This window comes from Podarcis liolepis (genome assembly GCF_965112155.1).
Source record: "Podarcis liolepis genome assembly, chromosome: 6".
In the NCBI taxonomy this organism is placed as follows: domain Eukaryota; kingdom Metazoa; phylum Chordata; class Lepidosauria; order Squamata; family Lacertidae; genus Podarcis; species Podarcis liolepis.
This window is the reverse complement of record NC_139559.1, coordinates 27,804,861-27,830,721: the sequence shown is the minus strand read 5'-3', so window position 1 is coordinate 27,830,721 and position 25,861 is coordinate 27,804,861. Positions and strand designations below refer to the sequence as shown.

Here is a 25,861-nt window from a genome sequence, read left to right as displayed (position 1 = left end):
TTGGGTTAGAGTTCCCCATGCCCGCGTATTGTGCAGCAATGTGCTGTTACTACTGTGTTTACATTCCGGTGCCCCCACAAATAAGTAGCTTCATCATAATACAGTATTGTTATAGCCAAGAGATTTCACAAAGATAAGAATCATACAATCGCATTGACTAGAGCAGGGATGGGGAGCCTTATACGTTCTCTAGATCAGGCATAGGCAAACTCAGCCCTCCAAATGTTTTGGAACTACAATTCCCATCATCCCTGACAACTGGTCCTGTTAGCTAGGGATGATGGAAGTTGTAGTCCCAAAACATCTGGAGGGCCGAGTTTGCCTATGCCTGCTCTAGATGCTTTTGGACTACAACTCCCAACAGCCCCAACGCGCATGACCAATAGACATTGGAGGGCCACAGGCTCCCTATCCCTGGACTAGTAAGTAACATCTCATGCAGCAACACTGGAATAGACTACTGCAGGATGAAGTCATTAAATTAATAAATGTGTTCTGCCTGTCTCTGCATCTACTGCCTGTCTAAACTCCACAATACCATATTCTGGCTTTGGGCATCAACACGATCCTCCTTACCTTATGATTTATTACACATATAAGCAAGGGCCTCAAATACTTTTCTGTTTTCTTAGCTGAAATGACAGCCTGCATTCTGATGATGCTGAGGAACAAGGCTTTTATTCCCAAGGGAGTGAATGTCTTACTCACTACTGGTAAGGGAATGAGTCAAGTCTTCCTGAAGCACACAATCTATGCAAAATACAAGGCACATAAAATAGAGATGGTATGCCCGTATTACACTGGACTTCCAGAGGAGCTAAGAATAGAATCTAGTCTGCTGCCTCCCTCCAATCTCTATTTTAGAAACACTATTCCTAAAATAATACAAAAATTATCACCACCACTCTTTGTTCTCTCCGTTTTTCAAGACCTTCATTCCTCATACTTCTGAACTTCAACACATACAAAAAGCAAGTACTGGTGCTGGAGGAGACTCTTGAAAGTCCCATGGACTGCAAGAAGATCAAACCTATCCATTCTTAAGGAAATCAGCCCTGAGTGCTCACTGGAAGGACAGATCCTGAAGCTGAGGCTCCAATACTCTGGCCACCTCATGAGAAGAGAAGACTCCCTGGAAAAGACCCTGATGTTGGGAAAGATTGAGGGCACAAGGAGAAGGGAACGACAGAGGACGAGATGGTTGGACAGTGTTCTCGAAGCTACTAACATGAGTTTGACCAAGCTGCGGGAGGCAGTGGAAGACAGGAGTGGCTGGCGTGCTCTGGTCCATGGGGTCACAAAGAGTCAGACACGACTAAATGACTATACAACAACAACATTAGGCACACCAGGATGCACGCCCTGTGAATAGGGATGATTTCACCAGCGGAAGAGTGCATGAAATTGTCTAAAGGGTTTCTGATCCATGGCTCTCACATCACCTAACATCACACCACCCGGCCTCTCCAACAACAGTCAGGGCACGTATCAGGGAACAGAGTAAGTGTTTGCCGCTGACCCTGGGAACACTCAAATGTTTGCTTAAGATTCAGCTTGCAGCCTTAAGAGTGTCACAACACAACTGAGAAAGCTTCAGTGCCCAGCTCTTTCTCAGTAAGTACCCCGGGGCCATGCCAACGGTATTGATCATATCCTGGCATGAATCCCCAGGTTCACAGAACTGCCAAGACCTGTCAACAATTCTACTTTTAGTAGCAGGAAGTAGTTCAGGAACTGTATAATTTCTAGAAGAACTGTGAACTTCAGAGCTCTCCTGCACGTCTTGGAAGTATCTGGCCATAAATCACCATCAGCAAAGTTAACTTTGTGCATTTCATTTTCTGGAATACTTCAGTGCTCTCACCCAAAGGGTATCTTAACACTTTACAAGCACAAAGCTTGTAAAAAGGACTTCCATTTTAGAAGTGGGAAGACGGAGGGAAAACAGAGAGAATAGATAACACATAGTGAAAAATAGCTACGTTTCTCAGAATGGTTTTAACAGTCAATGCCTCTTCCTATGGAACTCTTGAGAAAAATAGCTGTGAGGGGAATCACGGTCACCTAACGACTCTCAACACCTTTAACAAACTACAGTTCCTTGGATTGCTTGGTGGAAGTCCTGGCTGTTTAAAGCGGGATGATACAGCATTAAATGTATAGTGCAGATGGGGCCTTATTCAGTCAGATGGATTCTCTGTTCAGGAAATTCCATGTTCACACTGTCAGCATTTGCACATCCTGACCAACTTCCCAATGCAATTCTGGTAGCTTTGTGTGATGCTTGTGAATGACAAGCATTTGAGAAAGACCCTGTATTCCTCAAGTTAGAAATGAAATATAGCTCTCAACCTTTAACTTGCCAATATCAGGCAGCCACAATTATCACACCCCAAGGGCCAGAAAAGGAAAACCACACCTAGCTTAGTAGTGAATCAGCTGAATTAAGGTCATTTGCAAACCAGACAGACACAATACTCTGGGTATCCAAACAGCAGTTGAGAGGCTACTGCCTCTGACAACAAGCAATCTCTACCTTCACTGGTTGCTTAGCAACCATCCTTCCCCCAGGATATTTACCTCAACCCTTGTACCTTCCCCAGCTTTCATTCCCCTGATATACAGTAAGCTGCATCTTAGCTCACTGGAACACCGCCCAGTCCTTCTCCCTAGGATGCCTTAAAAACAGATCCAGTCGGTTTCTAGTTCCATTCAGTCCAGATGAGCAAAATACATTTTATATATAAATAACAGTAATTAAAACATGTGGCAGAATCGTCGCAGAGACACCTAGATAATGTGTCTTTCCTCAGTGCTAAATATGGCTTCCACTGCCTATTTAGGGGGCAGACAACTTTCCTGATTCTGGTGGGTGAGCTTCATTTGGAAATTTTCCATCTCTGATTATTCTCTTAGCTCTCTGCGGTCTTTGACTCTGTAGGGCCAATGAATAATGGGCACCAGGTTGGGTTAGGCTGCATAGAAGGTGGAGTATTATTGCAGCATGCTTAACATCAGGGGGAGGAATGAGGCTTCTTTCTGACAGCAACTGCACTCTTCTTTTTAAAAATGGTGCAGTCCCAGAAGCTTGCCATCAATAATGCCTCCTCTGATGTGTGGTTTGAAGGGTTAATATTCAGTATTTTGTCACCATTATTATTTAACATTGTTTTCATTTTAAAATTCAAATGTTTAGTGTTTGTAGTATCTTCTTGTTGTTGTTGTTTAGTCGTTTAGTCGTGTCCGACTCTTTGTGACCCCATGCACCAGAACACGCAGGGCACTCCTGTCTTCTTGTAGTATCTTAGTTATGCTTTTATTTATTATTTTGATCTCCTTGGGTGGTGTAAATGTTTTAGATAAAAATATTAAGCTCTTTGGAACAATCATTTGGAGCAAGGTGACATCCTGATGACAGCCAGCTCTAGGTTTGCTCAGCTAAACAGCTGGGAACCATAATTGTGTCATCATGAAACAATGACTAAGGGATGTGATGAGGAGACTGATGCTTAACAAACTGAAACTGAAGGTGATATCAGGGATGAGATTAGGGATAATCTGCAGAGTACTGTCAACCTGTGATCTAGGTGTGAGCCTTGCCCATGTAAAATAAGACTTCTGATAAATTCTCCCAGAGAAGTAGGTTGCAGCAGAATACCACTACCTACTTCCTGTCTAGTGTAAGACATATAACAACAAACATTTAACCAACAATATTGAGTCAACAGTACTGGCTGCCAGCTTCCAGGCTAAATTTAAAGCAGTAGTTTCTGACATTTAACGCCACTCATACAACAATCACGTTCCGTAGATGTGGTCAGCAATGCATTAAGAACAGGTCAGGGTATACTGTTTCATGAACTCAATGGGAACTGATCAGAACATTCCCAGACTCATGTGCAGAGGCAAAAACTTCCCAGCACCCCAGGTTGAAGATACTCCAGAAAGCCTCTCTCTCTCTCTCTCCCCCCCCCCTCCCCACGAGCCCCCAAGCACCAATAACTTCTAAGCCCCTGCTCCAGTTCCCTCCCTACAGTAAGCCCCAAGGTCATCTAATGATCTCCCAGAAGATGTGCATTTTCCTTCTCTGCTGGTAGAAGAATGCAAAGCCTGCTTGTTCCACAAGGCTTTTAGTTAATAGCTGGGGCTGTGTGATTATTAGACCTATTAATTATGACGGATATCGTTAGCAGTTAGTGTACTGCTGTTTTCCTCTTTTATTGTTCTAAAACATGCATTTTTAACCTGAAAGTTATTTTTATTTACTTGCATCCAACCTGGACAGCTTGGAAAAGCGCCAATGAAAATGTTTTTTATGAGTTTTAAATAATAAATGCACACCCAAGGATGCAAAATGACAGTGCACTGATTGTTTTCCTTCCTCTCCCCCCAGAACTCCCATAACTGCCTTTTCAGATGATAAATGCAGCTGAGTGAGTAAAAATCACTACTGCTCTATAATGGATACAACCATACCCATTCTGTAATAAATATAACTAGATTAACAGAATATGGAAACATGCTGTTTCTGGGTTTTTAAAACGGAAAGAATCATGGTCATTTTATTTAACACATCCTGCTGCAGAAGCCAGGGCATGCTATTGCACGGTAAAACAAACAGAACGCACAGCAGACAAGCTAACAGTATGTAATGGTGGCAATTTTTGGTGTGAGGCTGCTACAAATGCTCAGCTGTCTCTTATTTTTATTTGAACTGTTGGAGGGTATGTCTTCATTCACCTGCACATTGTACAACAATTGTTTTCAAGTCTATCCACCATGCAGCTTCTACCGTCCCTACACCGCAGCTCGACAAGCTCAGCGTGGGGACAGAGAACAAGAGCAGAGAATATGCTTTGCTTGCTGAAGGTCTAGGGTCAGCCTCCGGTACCTGTGGTTAAATATAAAAGAGCACCATGCAGCAGGTGATGGGAAAGACCTCTGTTATTCAGTACTACTAAGATGGGCAGGCAAGGAATCTAGTCTGGCATTAGGCAGCTTCCTATGTTCCTGTGACAAATAGGGTCACCCTCCCGGGCTCTCCCCCAAAAGTCCCAGTCACGTTTCAACTACAAAGGCCCCCAATGGTACAAAAAAATAAAATCCATTTTCACATTCAGTGACAATTTTCCTGGTGTGCCTTTTCAATAGAGAACACCAAGAGCTTTTCCACTAAAAACACAAAAGCTCTCCAAAGTCATCATCAAGTCTCCAAATATCTTCAGGCTGTTTTCTCTTTCCACAAGCCAGTGCGGCACTCTTGCCAGGGAAAGAGAAGGAGGGAAATGCAAATGCAAATATGTGGTAATGGGATAGGAGGTTGGGGTTCATCAATAAATTAAGAACCTAAGAAGAGCCCTGCCAGAACAGACCAAAGGCCTACCTAAGTCTAGCATCCTGTTTTCTTCCATGGCTGATCCAATGCTGATAGGAAGCCCCCAAACCAGCCAAGAGCTCATCAGCTGTCTCCTGCTGTTGTTTCCCCAGCAGGTGATAGTCAAAGGCAGGGATCGGCAAACTAAGGTCCACGGGCCGGATCAGGCCTAATTGCCTTCAGGATCCGACCCGCAGACTGTCTGTGGATCAGCGTGGGGATTCTGTTCATTCGGGCTGCACCATCCCCCTGAGCCATTCCATTCCCCCTCCCACACACACCACGACAGCGCCTCCTCCCTCCCTCCTCCTGGCTTCTCCCCGCCCTGCCTAGAGGAGGAAGGGGGCTGGGTTGAGATGGCTGAGCGCCATTTTAAGTAGCTCCTCTCTGGAGCCAGCCCTTTTGTGCCGCTCATCTTCCCTCCGCCGCCGCCGCCACCCTGGTGCTCATGTGGGCCAGACAGCAGAGCAGATGAGCTTGCTCTGACCACCCACAAGAAACAGCAGTGGCAGCCCCAGGGAAGGTAAGTGCAGCGGCTGGGGCTGGGGAGAAGGACTACTTGCCCCCCTTGCCTCTTCTTCCAGCCCCCCCCCCCGGTGCCGCTTCTCTGGCCCGCCACAAGGTCTGAGGGACAGTGGACTGGTCCACAGCTAAAAAAATTTGCCAACCCCTGGTCAAAGGTATAGTCCTTCTGCTATCTTGGAGGTAGCATCTAGGCATCATCCCTAGTAGCCATCAATAGCCTTGACCTCCATGGATTTGCCTTGATCCCCTTTTAAAGCCATCTAAAATTGGTGGCCATTTGGTGGTAGAGAATTCCACAGCTTCACTATGTTCTTTCTGAAGAACTTCATTTTGTATGTCTCTCACCATTCAGCTTCACTGGATGATCCTAGACTCCTACTATTTCGAGGAGCTGAGGGAGGCAAGTTCTCTACCCAATTTTTCAGTATCATGAATAGTTTTATGCATCTCTATAATGCCTCCTTCCTTACTCACTTTTTCCTTAAACTAAAAAGCCCCAGATATAATAAAGTTTCCTCACAGGGAAATTGCTCCAGCACCCGTTTCATTTGGGTTCTTTTCTTCCGCACCTTTCCCGGCTTTCCAGTATCCAAAAGGAAGCAGTGTAGGTGTTCAAAACACAATTTAGGTTTCTGCTTCATTTCAGTTCACCTCAGAAATAAGATTAATTCACTGGAAGGGGAGAGTTTTTAAAAAGTGGTACACTAATCGCAGCAAACCAAAAACTGGAAAATAAAATCTGCTGTGTTTGATTCAAGAGACAAAAACAAGAGAGAGCTGACATATAATTTGAACAAAAAACTAGTAAAAAATGAGAGTACAACACGATTTTACCACTACACTAGTCTATAAAAATAAATTATCTGACCTTTAACTGGCAAGATCATCACCGCCATGTTAATAAGTGCCCTGTAGAAAAACATGCAGCTACAGGAATTGTGAATAAATTGCTGTGTTTTAAGTAGCCTGGCTACTTATTGCTTAAAAAGCGGAAATGCATCTCCAAAAGAAGATAAACAAGGACTCAGAATGGCAGAAAAAATGCATATGCTAATTTATATGTATATATATACTGGGAAGGGGAAACGTTTTAAAGTCTGAGAGCCCAATTCCCTTCTGGACAACCTTCCGGGGGAGCCAGAGTCAAAACTGGGTGAAGGAAGGAATGGAAATACTACCTTACACATATCCATTTTTGCAGGAAAATATCCTGTACAGTATTTGCACTGATATAATCATTTTCATATGCACTTTCCCCTAATACAAGCTTTTCCATGTGCAGTTTTTGCTCACAGAACGACATCACAAAATTCAACCAAGTGCAAATTTCAAAGGAAAGCTGTGTTTCTCTGTTCCGTCATTGGTTCAGGAAGCGTGAATGAGATCATTTTGCACCAAAATATTCTGATTACAAATTGCACACAAGCATGTATGTCTTCTTAACTTGCGTCCAGATCTCGGTTCACACGGACCAAGGTTTGTATGCTGCACATTTCAATATAAGAAACAAGACTGATGTCAATATGCAAATACTTATTTTTCTGTGAGCATTTCTAATGCTAACTTTCTAAATGTATCCCTTGGAGCAGTTGCAACCATTAAAATCACAGTATCACCATAAAGCCTTCATAGCAAACAAAATACAGTAGAGCCAGGCCAAAACGAATAAAAACACACACTTCAGTAAAAACATCTCCTGTCCAGAACAAAAGCCTACTGAAATACAAAAATCTCTACTAGTTAGTAGAAGGTGGATAAAGACAGGTTTCATCCAAGTTTCATGGAGAAGCTATTCCAAAACCTGAGTGCTGCAGCCATTGAGAAATGCGTAACTCTCGCCAGTCAACTGTGTTCCCACCACAGGTGGGTCACAGAGAAGGCTCTCTTCACTAGTTCTTAGGCAGTGGACAGGCTATGCAAGAGAATCTACTCGATCAAGCCAGAGACCTATTAAATCCAGAACTCTGTTCTTGCATTGGCCAATCAGACGTCTGTGGGAAGCCCAACAGCAGAACCTGAGCATAACAGCACTCAGATTGTCCTATAGGTATCCTGAACCCAAGGCAGTGAGTGAATGAAATCCAAGTGAATGAAATAGTCCCTTCTTACCATCTGAGCACACATCATTGCCCCCGCATGTAAATTGGAACCGCTGGATCAGGGCCTTATATTTTTTTACTAGGTGCCATTTCAGTTATAAAATAACATAATCCAGCTCGCCAGCTGCATATTCCTTTAAGAAAAGCACTAAAATGATACCAACAATGAACTGATATCTGTCCTCTTCATCTTTTTTTTAAATAACAACAGCCTTTGTTTCAGGCTCTCTGCAGCCTTCCATTCTTGATGAACCGACGACTTCTACCGCTCCATGTTTTGTAAGAGCTGGACCAAACAGGGCTTTTCAAAATTGCAAATAAAATGTTGGCAGATTGATTTCCTTTAACAAACAATGAAATCCGTACCCCTCGAGGCTGTTCACACAAAGCTTAACTTTGTTTTATTAGACTGAGTTTCTGCAAAGAGCCAGAGATTGTAACATGAATGGTGTATTACTGGAATGTAAGACAGACTAGCTGACTAGATAACGGAGCTAGACCACCTTTCCATCACTCTCCTCAACAATAGCAGGCACCCTATTTTATACAGAAAAAAGGAGAGCGTTCATTATTTTTCTTAAAGAGATTTAAGAAATGATTGCATATTATGTGCAAAAAGAGCTTTTGAGCTCTCTGCCTTGCTTGGTGTGGGGGAGAGGAAAGAATCATAGAATCATAGAATCATAGAGTTGGAAGAGACCACAAGGGCCATCGAGTCCAACCCCCTGCCAAGCAGGAAACACCATCAGAGCACTCCTGACATATGGTTGTCAAGCCTCTGCTTAAAGACCTCCAAAGGAGGAGACTCCACCACACTCCTTGGCAGCAAATTCCACTGTCGAACAGCTCTTACATATTCTATTCCGCCGCCACCCCCCCCCCCATTCTCATTTTTCCAATTTTGTATCAATATATTTTTTACTGCTGAATTTATTCTAATGCTGTTAACATTTTTATATGTTTATATTTTTTTCAAATATCTTTTCCAATCTTCCTTAAAAATTCTTTCATCCTGATCTCGTATTTCTATAAGGCCCTTTCAGCACACCAGCTCCAGAAGACCTGACATGCTCAGGTAGGGGCAGTTCCAAGGGTTCAAGTATATACATTTTTGCTTATACATAAACTTTTGAAACCAAACCCTCCCCCCATGAGATACAATCGTACTGCATTGGTTTTATAACAATTCTCCTCTAAGGAATCTTGAGAGTTGTAGCTTGTCAGAATAGTTGCAGAATAGTCTCAGCCAGAAATCCCTGGTCTGTTACCTAGCGGTATGCAAGCCACAATTTTATAAATAATAATAATAATATCTTGAATATTATCTTGAAATGCATAGATTATCCATGGCAAAATATCCCTCTTCAGTATATTAACATTACGCTAAACACTAAATTTAAGTGATGCCCAGCTTTCCAAATCACTGGAAATAACCTGGAGTTCCTTTTTAAAGGAATGCATTTTATAAAAGGAAAAGAAGACCCAGATATATGAAAACCAGAAATATCTCATCAATCTCCTTTCCATCATCACCGTTGAATGAATCGCCACAATAAATGCACTCTGAAGAATAGTTTCATATGATTCTAGGGAATATGATCAGGGTGTTAATATTTCTAGAGAATACGAGGCAGGCTGGGTAAAAAGAAACGGAAAATGGTAATATACATAGCCTTGTCAGGAAATAATTTATAGTGCAGTTTACATGCGAAGAACAGTGACTATGTCTGCAGAGTTTACTGCTAATATCTGGAGTCACCTGAAATCATTCAACTTCATGCTGGAAGATGCCACACACAGCTTCCATTCCACCATTTGGAAGTTGGTTTGGACACTAACATCAGTTTGTTTGCTGTGGTGGGACTCCTATTTCTCTGCAATAGCTTCCCAGTGCTCCGTGTGGAAAGGGGTGGAAGGCCAATAATTTCTGCAAAGAACCATAGTGTGCCAAAAGCACAGAAGTAAATAAATCAGTGCAAAACTTGGCTACAGAAATACATATCCAAGCAATTTAGCATTTTAAAATGTGCATTTGAATATATACCCTGAAGATCGCATCCAATGCATATATCTGGGACCGAAATTAGAAATGCAGATAGACACACACACACACACACACACACACACACACACACACACACCTTTCAATGGCTATACTCAGCTTATGAGTCATCGCCAATTCCACCCCCACTTCACACACCCTCTACCTACTTCTATGCCACATCAGGGCTTTGTAATAGCTGTTGCAACAGCATTGCACCACAGTGACAGCCTAAAACATTTGGCATCCAGCACTGGCTTGACTGAATGCCAAAGTAACGCTGCACTGCAATAGCAAAGTGGCTCTTGCACCCAAACCCAATATATTCATTTGTCAATGCAGGTTATTTGCAGGCATGGACCATCCTACTTTGGCAACCCTGCTTCTGATGCAATAAAAAGTAGCCCATATTTTAATGCACTATCCAGTAAAATTGTCGCCTACCAGCTGACTAGTACCAAGGTGTGAAAAGCCACTAAAAAACATCATCCCCCAGGCTCTTAACAGGCTCCACGCATAGCTCGCCAAGTCTCATTCTTGCTGTGCCCTTGACTTGCCTGATTCTTCTGATCTCTGTCCTTATCTATCTGATTTTGCGATTGCCCATTTTGGTGCAAGGCTGGGCCATTGGCAATGACCCTTCTAGTCCCTACGTGATCCTAAGGCTAAAGCAGATGTGAAGAACGGAGTATGGCTGGTGGACCAGATCGCTATCTCCCCAACAGACCCTTTGCCTCCAGAGTTTTAAATCATCACCTTTTGGCTGAGCTGGGTCTTTGCCTTTTCCACACCTGACATCATATATGATAACATCAGGGATAGGGCAGGTGGCCACAGCCCAAATGACCTTGCACTGTTAATGAAATCTCATGCAGGCAAAGACAGAGGAATGAAAAAGATTCGAGACAGGGAGGTGAACAAATCTGTACAGTGCTTGATGCCATTACACAACTTAACACCAGTGGGTGGAGGAGGGGGAAGAGAGCTTAAATGTTTCTCTTCAAAGCCCCAAAATTCACGGTACACAGAATGCTGGGAAAACAGGTCAGGCAGCCGCCTCTCATAAATGAATGATTGTTGATGGGTATGAAAGGACACTTCCATTTACAAAGCAAACTTTCAGAAAGCATCAGAAAGGCTGTCAGTCTTGTTAAAAGGTACAAGGTATTTGTGTTAAAACAAGAGGCTGTGGGAGTGAAAATAACCACCCAATCAGAAGCCAAGGTCAACCTGAACACCAGGCCTCTCAGAGCAAATTTTGGGGCTGGAATGCCTGACTCGGAACTTGAAAAGGCTGCAACTGCAGGATAGAAGATCCCTATGAGAGCCAGTTTGGTATAGTGGTTAAGAGGGGTAGTCTCGTAATCTGGGGAACCGGGTTCGCGTCTCTGCTCCTCCACATGCAGCTGCTGGGTGACCTTGGGCCAGTCACACTTCTTTGAAGTCTCTCAGCCCCACTCACCTCACAGAGTGTTTGTTGTGGCGGAGGAAGGGAAAGGAGAATGTTAGCCGCTTTGAGACTCCTTAAAGGGAGCGAAAGGCGGGATATCAAATCTAAACTCTTCTTCTCTTCTTCTATTTAGTCATGAAACCTTCTGGATGACATTTAACAACTTCTTGCATGCGATTGCTACAAGAATGAGCAAGATAAAAATTGCAAAGCATTTTGCATAATAAGATGTACCTGCCTGGATGTACGATCAGGTGAGGATGCCTTCTTAATAATGCTGCATTTGCTGAATATGTGCTATGCAGCAACAAATGAGGGAGCATTCTCAATATCCACTTCCACTCCAACTGTGGAGTGCCTTACTCTCACAATTTTACTGGCAGCCCTGATGGGTTTTTCAGCACCAGTTAAAAACACATTTACTTACCATTGGCTAAATTATTTGTGAAGCTAGGCAGCTGGCCCTCATTAACATCTGAACTGTTCCAATTGATGCCCATTATATGTTTTATTGGTTTAATGAGACTTTTTGTGTATTGTGTGTTTATATTTACACTGTAGCCTGCTCCAAGATTATTATTTTTTAAGGAAGAGTAGGGTACAATTTTTTTAAAAAAAAATAAGAGAAACCTAATGAGGGTAAATAAAACGCCCAAAAAAAAAGGTATTTCACAATAGCGCAGATTGAGAAAGAAGAGAGGTCAGCCTCAATTCAACTATTGCAGGCTTAGCTTTCAGTGAAAGTTTCAGGCTCAGGTTGTAATGTTTAGCTGATAAGCTGAAGCGTGGGCTGAAGATCCAGTTAAAAGTTTACCTTTGGCTCAATTTTGAAACCAGTTACAGATTGATACGTTTGTAACTCTCCTGGCCCCAAAATGAATGCGAAGAAGACTTGTATTGTCCCTGGGATATGCAGGTTTTTCACAAAGGGGAGCAGGTAATTTGCCTTTCACACAAAGTGAAACAGAAACAGTGCAATATACTGGTGGCTTTGTTCGTGCTTGGTGGAGGTTGTTGCTGTTGTTTTTTTGTACCTTTATTACGTATCTTGTGATTTACAGTATATGGAAACTGTTCAGTTTGGTTACGTATGGTTTAATGTTTCATTTATTGTTTATGACTTCTTTTGCTATGTTTTAGTTATGTATTCTTTTCATGCCTTGAGCATAGTTTGAACCATGGAAAGGTACTAGAAAAATAAAATTAAGTATGTATGTATTGTCACCAAAGCAACGAGGAAATGCCAGCATCAAATGAATAACCTACCATGTACAGAAGGTGATACTTTAAAAAGCAGAAGACCATGCATTTGTCTGGATGTTATCATTTGTTAAACTCACAAGCCATTCTTGGACATTGCCATTGCTCTAAGCATGAAGAGGCCATCTCAGAACTGATAGCTCATTTTAGGTTTCCAGAAATGTTTGCACAGTGTTTGGATGATGCTTCAGCTGGATAATAAAGAACGACTCTGTGAGCAAATAGGCAGCAGGTCAGGCCAGTAAGGGCTTGAACCCTTAGCCAGCACCCAACCTGGCTGACCGCTGGGGCCATGGCAGACATTATTATACTGGCAGCTGTATTTCCAATCCCTTTCCTAATGATCCCTAACATAGAATTTGCTTTTTGCTCACCTGCCAGACACTAGGTCAATATTTTTATGATGTAAGCTCCTTGCCTCAATTCTGCTCACATGCCTAGCCTTTCTCCCGCTGCTACTCTGATCTCTTATCCTAAAGACAAATGAAAATCACATTGGGAAAGGCAGCTAGGGTAGCAACCAGCAGAGGGCCCCAATCAAGACTGCAGGGTCTTGAACATTTTTATTTCCTGCCAGGGAATCATGATTCTGCAACAGGAAAGGGCACTGTGACTCACTTGCCAGCAGATGGGCAACCTACTAGGATTCTCAATCTCTAGGTGATGCCTGAGCATGAAGCTGAACATCTGCAGTGAATACACACACACACACACACACACACACACACACACACACACCCCACTTTCCAAGCATTCACTTTGAACTCTGGAAGGCTACAAATGATTTTGGGCAAGTGAAAGGCTAGTCACCTATGTCTACATCAGGCATCCCCAAACTCAGCCCTCCAGATGTTTTGGGACTACAACTCCCATCATCCCTAGCTAACAGAGATGATGGGAATTGTAGTCCCAAAACATCTGGAGGGCCGAATTTGGGGATGCCTGGTCTACATGGTACACACAACTTTAAAAAAACAATCTCCACTCATAAGCGGCTAAGGAAAAGCACCAAAGGCCTCAAAAATGCTTTTTGGGTTGTGCATGATAGTCTCACTTTCTAAAATCCCAAATAAAAAGCCAGTGCTGCAGTTTGCTCTCCCGTCAACTGCTTGCTTGAGCAACTTTTGTGACTCCTGGCTGTTGAGCACTGGTGTGAAAGTAATGGAAATATATGCTACGGCTAAACAGGGTGACAAAAGGAAGCATTAGTCCTCTTTAGAGGTCCATGGCTGAAAGATGCTTTGGACGTGCAAGTGATGGACACATCATTACAAAACTCGCATTGTCTGCTGGTGACAATAACTGGGATCATTCCATTACTTAACGCCACATGCTGGCAAAAACAGAGCAGAGGGGGGTTAATTCATTTTTAAGAGAGAGAGAGGGAGGGAAAGAGAGAGAGGGAGAGAGAAGGGGGGAGATAAACTGCAAAGCCAGTAGTGATTCCTAATAGACCCAAAGCCTTGGTTACCTTGGCAACTCACACAACGGTCCCTTATTAGCAGCAGCAAAATGATCTTGTGCAGAATAAGCGGCACTGAATCCATAATAGGATTACAGCAGTCCCTTCCTTTCTCTACTCCTTCTTCTCCTTTTCATCCAAATTCCATGATTAATATATAATCCTTTGCAGAGGGGTGGGGCTTTTTCGCATCCCAAATTGAAGGTGGGAGGGAAATTACAGTGGTACCTCAGGTTAAGTACTTAATTCATTCCGGAGGTCCGTTCTTAACCTGAAACTGTTCTTAACCTGAAGACCACTTTAGCTAATGGGGCCTCCTGCTGCTGCCGCACCGCCGGAGCACGATTTCTGTTCTCATCCTGAAGCAAAGTTCTTAACCTGAAGCACTATTTCTGGGTTAGAGGAGTCTGTAACCTGAAGCATATGTAACCCGAGGTACCACTATATGTTGGGTTTTCCTGAACTGGTCTTGAAGCTTATTAATGCCATGGTAGTCTTGCCCACATGAGAGCCTGCCAAACAAACTAATTAATATTTTTAGACCAAGAGGTTGTTTGCAAATGAAAGTTCCTGGAGGATCTGATGCAAATCCTTGGCAATTTTAATAGACCACTTAAGTTTTGAGTTGACCCTCTCTATTCACTCCTACTTGTCTGAGATACCAACAACAACAACCTGTTTGTGTGAGATCACAGGACCAGTGAGTATGCGCTCAGCTACAAGAACTACCAGGGTTATTTAAACAGTCTTATTTCACTATCTTATTCTAACAGCCCTACACAGGGGTTTTTTCTGACTAGGGAAGCCACTTATTCATGATCAAAAAGAGAGAGAGAAAGAGCATTCCTAAAAAAAAAAAGAAAAAGGACAAGGGCACAAATTTGCATAAAAATTGCACATTCTAATTGATATGTATCTATGCAAATTTAGAAAGGAGATGGATAATTTCAACAGAAATACATTTCTCCACAGCAGGGAAGGTTAGTCAGGTGACCTACCTGCCTGCTAAGTCAGCTGTTCAGGTGTGAACAGCTGGTGGACAACTTCAAGGCCTCTCCTGCCCTCCCATCTGGTGGTTCTTTATCTTTAAACTGGGCTTGGACCCAACAGCTCTTCAAACAAAGGACTCCTTAATGTAAAGGTAGGGTTGCAATGCGTCCATTTCCTGGACATATCTGGAAAACCGCATTGGTCAGCAGCATCCAGATGGGAATTGGCCAAATGTCCAGGGAAATCTGTACATATGGCAGCCTACATTGGCAGGGCCAATTTTGCCTTAAAATAGCTCTGACTGCCCTTCAAACAGAAGACAGTCCTCTAGAAGAGGGCACATGGCCACTCTATTTCTGGCACAGGTCTCTTAAAAACACATCAACAAGTAATTATAGTCCGCTTACTGCCATTTCATGCAAACAGCATCTTCACAAACTGGCACCCCAGACAATCGTGACTGCTTATGTAACACAACAAAAGGCAATGAAGTCACTTTACAAACCCAATCAAACAGCATTTTAACAAGAGGTGAGGAAATACAGAATGCACAAAAGCAACTTTTCTCTTTTTTTAAGTTCTAAGAAGTTTTATAAAGGTGTGGGGCAAGCCACTTATGGAAGGGCCTGAACACAAAGGAGGCCCGGATACCCACCAAATTAAGGCAAGATGGTGGGATTCCACATGTAGTTTTATACAGGCTTTGTGCATTCCATAGGCAGCAGTCATGGCTTCTTGCCTCAGCTGTGCTTTTCCAGCTAGTTCCCCATTTCCTGATCTAAATATTCTGAAAGGAAAGAGTAGGGGAATAGAGTAGAAAATCTTGATTCAGTATTCACATGAACTACCAAAATTCACATGGACTACCAAATTAGCTCTGAGCTGCTTTCCCAGTGGTGGGTAATATTACTCATCTCTGAAATAAACAAAGTGAACTGGGTGGACACCATACAAGAACATCCTCAAGGAAAGTTGGGTATTGTTATGTACTGAGCTGAATCCTAGAACAGTAGGATTCAGAATGCAGCAGTCTGATTGGTCCACAGGAGCCACCCAATCCAGCTCCAGGTGGAAGTGAATCAGCGACCTGATTGGCCTGCAGGAGCAGTCACTCAGGCTCCTGGATGAAGCGAATCAGCAACCTGATTGGCTTGCAGGAGCAGCCAATCAGGCATCTGGAGGAGGTGAATCTGCAACCTGATTGGCCTACAGGAGCAGCCCAGAATTAGCCAATCACGTGGGGCCCATTGTGTAAATAATGTATATATAGCTAGACATTTTGGGGAAAGATTCATTCATTGCTACTAGGACCTATTTTAGGTATGCAGGAGCAACAACTGTTTGGGTGAATTGGCCCTCCGGTCTGCAGACCAAAATGCAAACTTGCTGTGGATATTTAAAAAGGATGAGGGGCGTGGCCCCACTGGCTCAGGCTTGAAACATATTCTGCTACAAATAGTTATTTTTCTACAGCTGTGTTCCTCAATTATGAAGCAAAATGGCATTTCCCCTCCTTCATAAGGGTGCGGAGTTCAATTAAAATTCACTGAAGATTGTGAAGTGTAGCATTTCTTTAGCACTGGGACCCGATAAAAATGGACAGCCAAACAGTGCTACTTTTCCTAATATCTAAATTTCATGTGTCCCTTTCTCTGTATAGAACTTCAGTTTGAGGCACAGCTAACAAAAAGGATGCCACAGCAATGTTTCTCAGTTAATGGGGAAGGATGAGGAGAAATCTCTGCTCTCTGATACACACAATTTCTTTTCTTTTCTTTTTTTTATGTAAAAAACTGCTAAAGGTGTGCTAAACAGAGAAGAGGAAAAAGACAAAAAAGAGAAACAGATTGCATGCACATATTACATTTAAAATACATTCTCTTTCCTAGCCCCTCAGAAAATGCTGGGAACTGTAAGAGCCCTGGTTGCTTCTGACCGTAACTCAAGAAATCCATTATGTGTAAAGAGACTTACCAATTCTTATCTCCAACACGTACAACAGTGAAAAGAAGCACCAGCGCTTCAGCTGTGGAGAGATAAGGTAGCCTGTCTGTGCACATTCCTTCATGCCATGTGCAAAATTTTGCTTGATGCATAAATGAAAAAAGTCCAACATGCATGCTTTCTACAGGTTTTAGTGATGTGCCTTTCCGATGGCGTATGCCTAGTAATGCTGATACTATGTGGAAGTGCACCATAAGACCAGGAAGAAATGGTACTGCAGCCAAGAGTGAGTAACAACTTGTGTATGTTCTGTTTATATCAGTAGTGTAATGGCAGAAGAGTGAGCTCATGCAAAGATTGCCCCTTCCCTTCTATGAACAAGAGGGTGGATTTTGAAAAGCCACAACTGCAATTTTGTGCTTTCAGCAGTCACACAAGTAGGCCACGTGGGGATCATTACTTGCCGGACTTGGCCAGCTGCAGAAACATCTGCACCTTCTATGAAGTCTGTAGTCATTACACACAGAGGAAGACAGATAATGAACATCTATAATGCTAAGGAGTTGCATTTTTGTATTAGCTAAAAAAATAACCTCAGTGCGCCAGCCTCCATGGGCATCAGGCTGGTATATCTAGAGGGCAAGGAAGAGATCAAAGTGCCTCAGGGAGAATGAAATTCAGGTTAGAAGGACAAACATGCAGCTTGTCTCCAGGCAGTCATGTACTCAAATACGGCTGCAATTTATTAGCACCTTATCCTCCTTCGTGCCCTTGCATCTCAGACCATCATCACACAGTTTGCTGCTGCTTATTTGAGAGGACAAAAACAGCAGGTTCTATTCTAAGGGAAACTGGAAGTACATGGCCAGAGCAGTAGCCCAAGGCAGAGTAAAAGCAGCAGGAAAGGATAGAAAATGAGGAATGAGATGCATAGACAGAACTGAACGAAGCAGGCATGGGGACACACACATAGCATAAGTCCAAGGAAGTTAGCAGGCAAAAAGAACAGAAGTGTGCCTGCAAAGCTAAAGCCCTGCTCTTCATTTTAGATTCCAATTTCTGCAACATTCCTATTCATTCCCCACTGCTACTGAATGGGTTATTCTCCTCTCTGCACAATCACATGTACCTGAACTCTCATTTATTTTTCCAATATGAAGGAAGCAGAAGAAACAGCTGCAGTGTTAACTCGTGCATCTAAACCAAGGAGGACTCCATTGCTCAAGTGATTGCCTTGGATGTATTCTGGCTCCTTTGAGCAATGTGGGCCAGAAGTGTTGATTGGCCACCAGAATTGTTCAGCCAAAAGTGCAAAAAGGACACACAAAAGAGCCAGAGAAGAGATGTTGTGCAGAAGCAGCTCTAGCTTCCCTATAGAAAGCTCTCTTATCAGCATTGAAAATCACACATCTTCCCCTCATTCCTCAAGTCGCTCCAGATATTGGCAAAAAAAAAAAGTCACCAAGAGTGAATTGGTATGACCCCCCAGGCATTTGGAGTACACAGATTCTGTGGTTCTATGCAAAATTCAGCAGAGAAGCACAAGATAAAGATAGGGCGTGCTCACCATGGCAACACAATTAATTTTGGGTTTGGGTTACATCCCTGCTATTTTTTTAGCCTCAGTTCTTAGGGTATTTTATTGCCTTAAATCCTGGCACCACCAGCCTTTGAAGGCCAATGAACACATCTGCATTTTTGAGTGAGTGCTGTGGGCACCACACCATTTGGTCACTGCTCTTTCTACTCCCCCAGTTCAACCCACCCTCCAACGCAGAGGAGTAAAGAAAGTATGTGAACACAGTTTTTGGTTTTCTAAGCACTGGATCCAGCAAAATTAATCTGAGTCTAGAAAAGCACATCAAACTAAAAGAGGAAGTGGGAAAGACTATTATTCTTCCAACTCCCTATTCCAGCTCTTTATGTTATCCAAGGGAGAAAAGGGTAATCACCACCATCACCATAACCAAGGAAGCATTGAGCGACTTTGAAATGTCTTGGGCACCATGAAACCTTCAAGGTCATCATTGCACCCACAGGTGCCAACATTGCCTGGACACAGAGTTTTAAAGCCTGGATCTTTGCCTAGAAAAATGCCACAAAAGGCAGTCTGAATAAGCCCAAAGTTGGGATCCTAACAAAAAGAACTACAGAGAAATGTCTTTAGACACTATCAGCTAGGAACTTCAAGCAGAACAAGGTTCCAGATTTTAGCATCCTGCAGGCACAAAACAAGAGCTTAAATTCTGAAGAGGGAGCACCAAAAACCATTTAAATATCACTTGAGTCATATTCATCACTAACATGTCACATAATTGTAAAATAGGTGTGTGTTATGTCCACGCGTGTGTGCTAAGCAAAGTAGGGTCTGAAAAGAAATGAATAAAAAGGACTATGGAAACCACTATGCTTTTGTATTTAGCTGTTCAAACAGTTTAAGTGGTTAGAGTGGCTGCTGCTAGAGTTTTAAAGTGAAGTCTTGATATGTAGTCCCTCTGTATTTGAGAATGTCCTTGCATGCCCACAGTCTAAATGAAAAGCAGTATGAAGCGGAACTAAGGAAACTTTTCAGCTGATTAAGACAGTCTTAAATGGAGGGTTAGAATTTCTCGTAATAATAAGGTTGGTGTCTACCAGCACTTCTGCCTTATCAAGGACCCAGCAAAACAGGAAATTAAAAAGAAAAGAATTACACATTCATGAGGGACAGGGTCATCAGCATGACTGTCTATACTTCTTCTTAAATATAATAAAAATGTAGGAATGTCATCACGCAATCCCCAGTGGAAGATCTGTAGTGCCACATCAGAACCTTGATTTGTATGGAGTCGAAGCACAGTCCTCACTGGAGGAATTGTAGTTCCTCATCACAAACCCTTTGTAGCTTGTCAAAAAAACAACAAAACGTGAACATCTTCCACTGACTTCTATGAAATCAAGGAAAGAGGTTGCAAACCATCAAGCAATGAAACCAGGGAGAAGGAAGCAATACTTGCCCCACCACCCCAGATACTGATGATGGTGAGGGTGTGAGATGTGACACATAGATAGCAGTCAAATACAACATTCCCAGAGTGGACATGTAAGGGGATGTTTGCTCCAGCCAGTCGGAACTTCCTGTTTCCTCCTGAGCTGGGACAAACTTCCTCTGCATGTGACTAGAGGTGGGCGTGACCTTACCTGCCCAGGTAACAAAATGGCAAGACAGGCAGCACACACACTCGCTTCTCCATCTTGCTTTCGACGTGTGAGCAGCAGTGACTGCCAGTCTGCAGTCACTGTCACTAACTCCCTTATGGGTAGTTCCACATGTATATACTTTGTAACCTAATCTGCCTTCAGGGATCCATCTGTGAACTGCATGTGTGAGTAAACTTCTTTTATACATTTTACACAAGATTGTGTTGTGTCTATTCTTTTCAAGGGGGAGATAAGGGGATTACTAGAAATCCTATATTGAGAAGCTTAAACAAGCTTGCAACAAACTAACCGCTGTGTGTTTAAAAGGGGAATGTACACTGCTAAGTAAAGGGACTTGCTAACGCAAGTTAGAAAGGATATTATTAAACAATATATCCTCTCCTGCCTCCCTGAACATTCCCACAGAGGGAAGATGCACACTTTGTCTACACTGCAAAGGTTTTGCCATTTGCTTCATATACAGTGGTACCTAGGGTTACAAACACTTCGGGTTACAGACTTTGCTAACCCGGAATTAGTACCTTAGGTTAAGAACTTTACCTCAGGATGAGAACAGAAATCGCGTGCAGCAGCAGGAGGCCCCATTAGCTAAAGTGGTACCTCAGGTTAAGAACGGTTTCAGGTTAAGAACGGACCTCTGGAATGAATTAAGTTCACAACCAGAGTACCACTGTAACTCAATGAGGGACCACAGACTTTCCAAGGGAGAAAATAAGTTGTCTGGAATTAAAGACAGGATAGCAGGGAGTTCTAGCTATTGAGCCTAGAGTCTAGGGTAGGTGAAGGATTTTGCCTCCACCTCAATTATTTTCTCATGCACAGGCAGAGAGTGGTGCTGGTAGTTAACAGGAACTCTCTGCCCTTTCCTACTCCTACATCAAATTTGACAGGATGAGTTGGAGGTCTGTCATCAGAGCACTAATTTATTTTAAAGGTGCTGTGGGGAGAGGGAAGGGCACCCATAGAGCCATGAGTGGGGAAAGTAAAATGTTTTCCCCTGCATTGCTCTCCTGATCTAGCAGTCCCACCCGCCCACTGATTTTTGTCCATTTGGAAAACATGCATCTATATTTTTTTCATTGAAGAGGCAGATAGCAGGTGGGAGATTAGATCAGGAAAACAGTTAAATCTGCTTTCCCCACAACACCATGGTTCCAATCCAGTTCACACACTCTCTTCTGAAAGAAATTAAGACAGACAGAATATCTGGTTAAGGCTCTCCAATGTCTCATCTAGTTTGGCTTTGAGAACATGACTGACTGTACCCTTTACATAAACCTCTTTATCAGTGATTTTACACACTTCAGAAGAAAAGGGAAATATAACTCCGAGGAACAGCATATAGCAGTTCTTCATCAATAAAAATATATACGTATCAACTGCAGCTATAAGGGGACTTTTAAAAAACGCCAATTAATACTCGGAATCCGTTGGACCAAGAAGCTGAAAGCCTTTTCCCAGCACTCAAATGACAACTGTGTGCTACACCTCCTTTGAAAGAAATATCCTCAAAGTGAGTAACAGAGAAGTTCAGAAATGAATATTTAATATACACATACCTGCCTGACAGGTGTGTATTACTCCTAACCACCAGTTTATCTAATTTTGTCCTGGAGGGAACCACATCGTAAGGAGCGGGCTCTCATCAGGAAACCACTGTGGAGAATACAAACACCACAAAAAGTAGCATCTAGAATGTGCTAGAACTGAAGACTTTGGCGGGGGACAAGAATCAGCAGTGATGGAGGGATTTAAAGAACTAAGATCGTTCTTACTTTTTCTAATTAACCGTAACCATGTTTTTCAAGTGAATTCCTCTTGCCTGCCCACTAGCAATAGACAAGTTCACAGTTACATTCCCTTCATAATTCAATATAAAAAATATAGCTTTGTGCCCAAGAAGTCAGGATGTTTTACATACAAAGGTTTAGAGTATGCAGCCAGAACTTTCATTATGCTACACCTCTCCACCCTCAAATTATTAAGCAAACCTTTAACTCATTAAACAAGGAACACACTGCCATTCATCTTTCCCTCTAGGCAATAATGCCAACTTCCCAGCAATAATGCCAACTTCTCAGCAACTTCTCGCCATCCCAAACAGTTAGTATTTTTGACACTGCCCTTCAGCAGCCAGTTCCGGAGAAGTCGGCTCCTTTGTAGAAGTATCTGAGGAATAGATGTGATGCTGGAAGCCTACAAATTCATTTTTTTTTCAAATGCCATACCAGCAGGCAAAGATTACTTATAGGCAGGATGCATTTCCAGTAAGGGCTGCAAGATGTCTTTCTGACTCAGTTGGTTGCATACAGCAATCAATGCAGCAATGATGTGTATTACAAACTTAGTAGGCTTTAAGAGAGTCCACATTTATTTCACTTTTGAAAATCTGAACATTTTCAGAAAAGCTCAAAGTCCCAGGATGCAGACAGTGCATCTATAAATATGAGAATCATATTAAACCAAGCAAAGCATAAAACGGCACCTGAATGCTGTGCAGGTTCTTGTGTCTTTTGCCTACACAAACAAAATGGCAGTAGAATCATTATGGGAATGGAGCTGGGAGGAAAACACACCTGCATTGGGGCTCCATTTCCCCCTTTATTTTTTATTGGGCTGTCACTAACTCTGAACCTGACCTACATCTCAAGGTTGTTATGAGGATAGTATGGGAGGAAGTCCATGTGCACGGATTTGAGGAAGGGAAGTATGGCATTAATGAAACTAATAAACAAAATACAGTCCCAAGTTTGGGTATCTGGGCAGTTCCACCGGATCATCTGGGTTTCTGGGATTAACCAGCTAAGAGTGACATGAAGTTTGTCTGGCTTAAGAGGGGCAACAGGTGGAAGAAGTTCTGTAGAACCTGCAAAGCTTACAAGTTGCTTTGAAAAATGCAAAGCACATGTGGCATTTTAAGAATTTCGGGCCATTCCACCAATTTTTCAAATATAGTGGGACTAGTGACTAAGTCCACCACAGAATGATGAACCCACAAAACTGATTTTACAGTAGAAGAGGCAGAGGATGTGGAAGAACAGGGGGGAAATGGTACAGTTGGAGCTGCCAGGGATGTTAAACCTGCAATCCAAGAATGTAGTCCTGGCATGGAAGAATTACAAAGAGGAATTTAATTCGTATGTGGAGATTGAAAAAGCAGATAAAGAGGAAGCAGTGAAAATTAAACTGGAGAAGGATAAGTAGAATATTGTGTACAGACATCCCACACATTCAGTGTAGCCTGACTGTGATAATGGTCTGTTTGACGTTCACTGCAACCCAGAAATAATGGAAGAGAGGAGATAAATACTTTTTCCATCCAAAATCAAGGAACAGGAGACAGTATTGATTGAGAACTGCATCAGCTTAAAGACACTATCAGTCAGTTGCAATTTTAGAGATATTGAAGATTCACTGATAAGGGACCAGACAGTGTGGAATTCAGGACATATGATGATCTAGAGTGGTTGTGGGGGGGGGGGATTTATTTGACTTGGCAACATGCAGAACAAATGAAATATCCCAAGACAGTCAAGAAGTCAAACACCGAAAGTGAAGGCAGTGGAATCTCTGCAAACAATTCAAGAAAAGGGAGAGGAAGAAATCAGAAACAAACAACAGAGGACTCCTTAAGGTGATGCAAATATTATCTGGTGAAAATATGAGGAAAACAAAAGTAGAAGTACCAGCTGATTGCAGAGGAGGGAGTACTACTACAATTCAAACAACATTTAACTATTTTGCATCCACAATGTTTATGAAAAATGAGGAGTGTGGGGAGATGAAGTGAAGACTACATACACACGACAGTGGTACCTCGGTTTAAATACAGTCTGGTTTAAGAACGATTTGGTTTACAAACTCCACAAAACTGAAAATAGTGTCTTGGTTTGAGAACTTTACCTCGGTCTAAGAACAGAATCTGAATAGTGGAAGGGCACCGGTGGCGGGAGGCCTCATTAGGGAAAGCGCACCTCAGTTTTAAGAACGGTTTTGGTTTAAAAACGGACTTCTGGAAAGGATTAAGTTTGTAAACCAAGGTACCACTGTATAAATATTTGGCAGATAAAATGGTAAACACAGTACAGATATTTTTTAAGGACCAAAACCAAATTTAGCCATGCTGTTGTGGATCAAAAACCATGTCATTCCAATCTGACTGTGCTGACATTAGCAACATCTTCCCCAAATGCCTTGTGAACCTGGAATATTCCATTAGAAGAAACTAACCAGCTATTAGCCATGTTAAAGCCAGTGGCAAAATACAAATGCAAAACAGATAGGCATTGTGACCCCAGAATCATACTCCATGGATACAGCCATGGACCCAAGAAGTGGTGGTGTTGAAGTGGAAAGGGAGTTGCACTCAACTCTGACCCAAAAATGACTGGAGTTCCCTAGATACAACATATCAGGAGCCCATTTTGCCACCACCTCTGCAGCCTGAGATTACATAATGCCACCCAAGTTTGAGGACTCCATCACAGGAGCCACCGTCTCCTCTGCACCTTTTGGACTCAGAGTCCCTTTAAAAAGACAAGGCTCCTTTATTTTAACCAGAAGAGGCTTGTAACAGTAGTGACTGGGTTAACCAACCACTGAGCTGAAATCCTATTTAGGTCTAAGTTTGGGGTTGTTGGTTGCTGAGGCAACATTTTAACCTGCTTGTACGAGTCTCCAGCCAAAGTCCATGTGGAACTATCCAAGGTACTAACTGAAACAAACTTTCCTTTGTCTTCCTAAAACCTTTGTGTTGCCCTACCAGAACCAGAAGTTCACCCTGCTTTGGGTCTACCATGACAGAACCTGAATTCCATGGCTTCATAAACCATATGGCTTCATAAACCATTTGTTTAGCAGGGCAGACAAACCAGTTGGTGACATTTATTAGCCCAAAGCAAAGGTATAGATTAAAATGCCATGTGCAGAAATACAGATAATAGCTCCTCAACAATCTGAGATGTTGGCTTCTTATTCAATACTTGGGGGGCGGGGAGACAGGCATATGGTCTTGTGGCTGTCCTGAACCAGTGTTTGGTACAGTAACACAGTGCTTCCCAACCTTTTCCCCCCATCCTAGTTTCCTTCCTGTGCCCTGCCCCCCGATGCAAAAAGATATTGTCATCTTGAGGAGCCCTTGCTGTCAAGATAAATATAATAATAGTAATAATAATAGTGATGATGATGATGATGATGATAATAATAATAATAATAATAATAATAATAATAATAATAATAATAATAATAATAATAATTTATTATTTATACCCCGCCCTTCTGGCTGAGTTTCCCCAGCCACTCTGGGCGGCTCCCAATCAAGTGTTTTAAAAACAATACAGTATTAAATATTAAAAACTTTCCTAAACAGGGCTGCCTTCAGATGTCTTTTAAAAATAAGATAGCTGCTTATTTCCTTGACCACACCCTTACCTGGGAGTAAGACCCACTGAACTCAGTAAGATTTTCTACTGAGTAGACACTGCTGGCAGCAACAAGCAGCTCCAGCTCATCCAGC

At 42.5% G+C, this 25,861-nt stretch overlaps 3 protein-coding genes across 12 annotated transcripts in view; all 3 read right to left on the bottom strand.

Moving 5' to 3' along the window:
- The window catches only part of LOC310709034 (uncharacterized protein), a 431,701-nt gene that overhangs the window by 61,840 nt on the left and 344,000 nt on the right, over positions 1-25,861 (bottom strand). Inside the window, exon 4 of one of the 2 annotated variants that reach the window (XR_014527293.1) lies at positions 14,418-14,625. The exons of the other annotated variant lie outside the window; for it this stretch is intronic. The gene's annotated coding sequence lies outside the window, so the exon portion shown is untranslated. Of the gene's footprint in view, positions 1-14,417; positions 14,626-25,861 lie in introns of those variants that run through there. 2 annotated transcript variants of the gene reach the window in all.
- The window catches only part of LOC310709079 (tigger transposable element-derived protein 1-like), an 877,074-nt gene that overhangs the window by 783,275 nt on the left and 67,938 nt on the right, over positions 1-25,861 (bottom strand). The window lies entirely within an intron of this gene.
- EPB41L1 (erythrocyte membrane protein band 4.1 like 1) overlaps positions 1-25,861 on the bottom strand; it is a 183,734-nt gene that overhangs the window by 126,414 nt on the left and 31,459 nt on the right. The window lies entirely within an intron of this gene.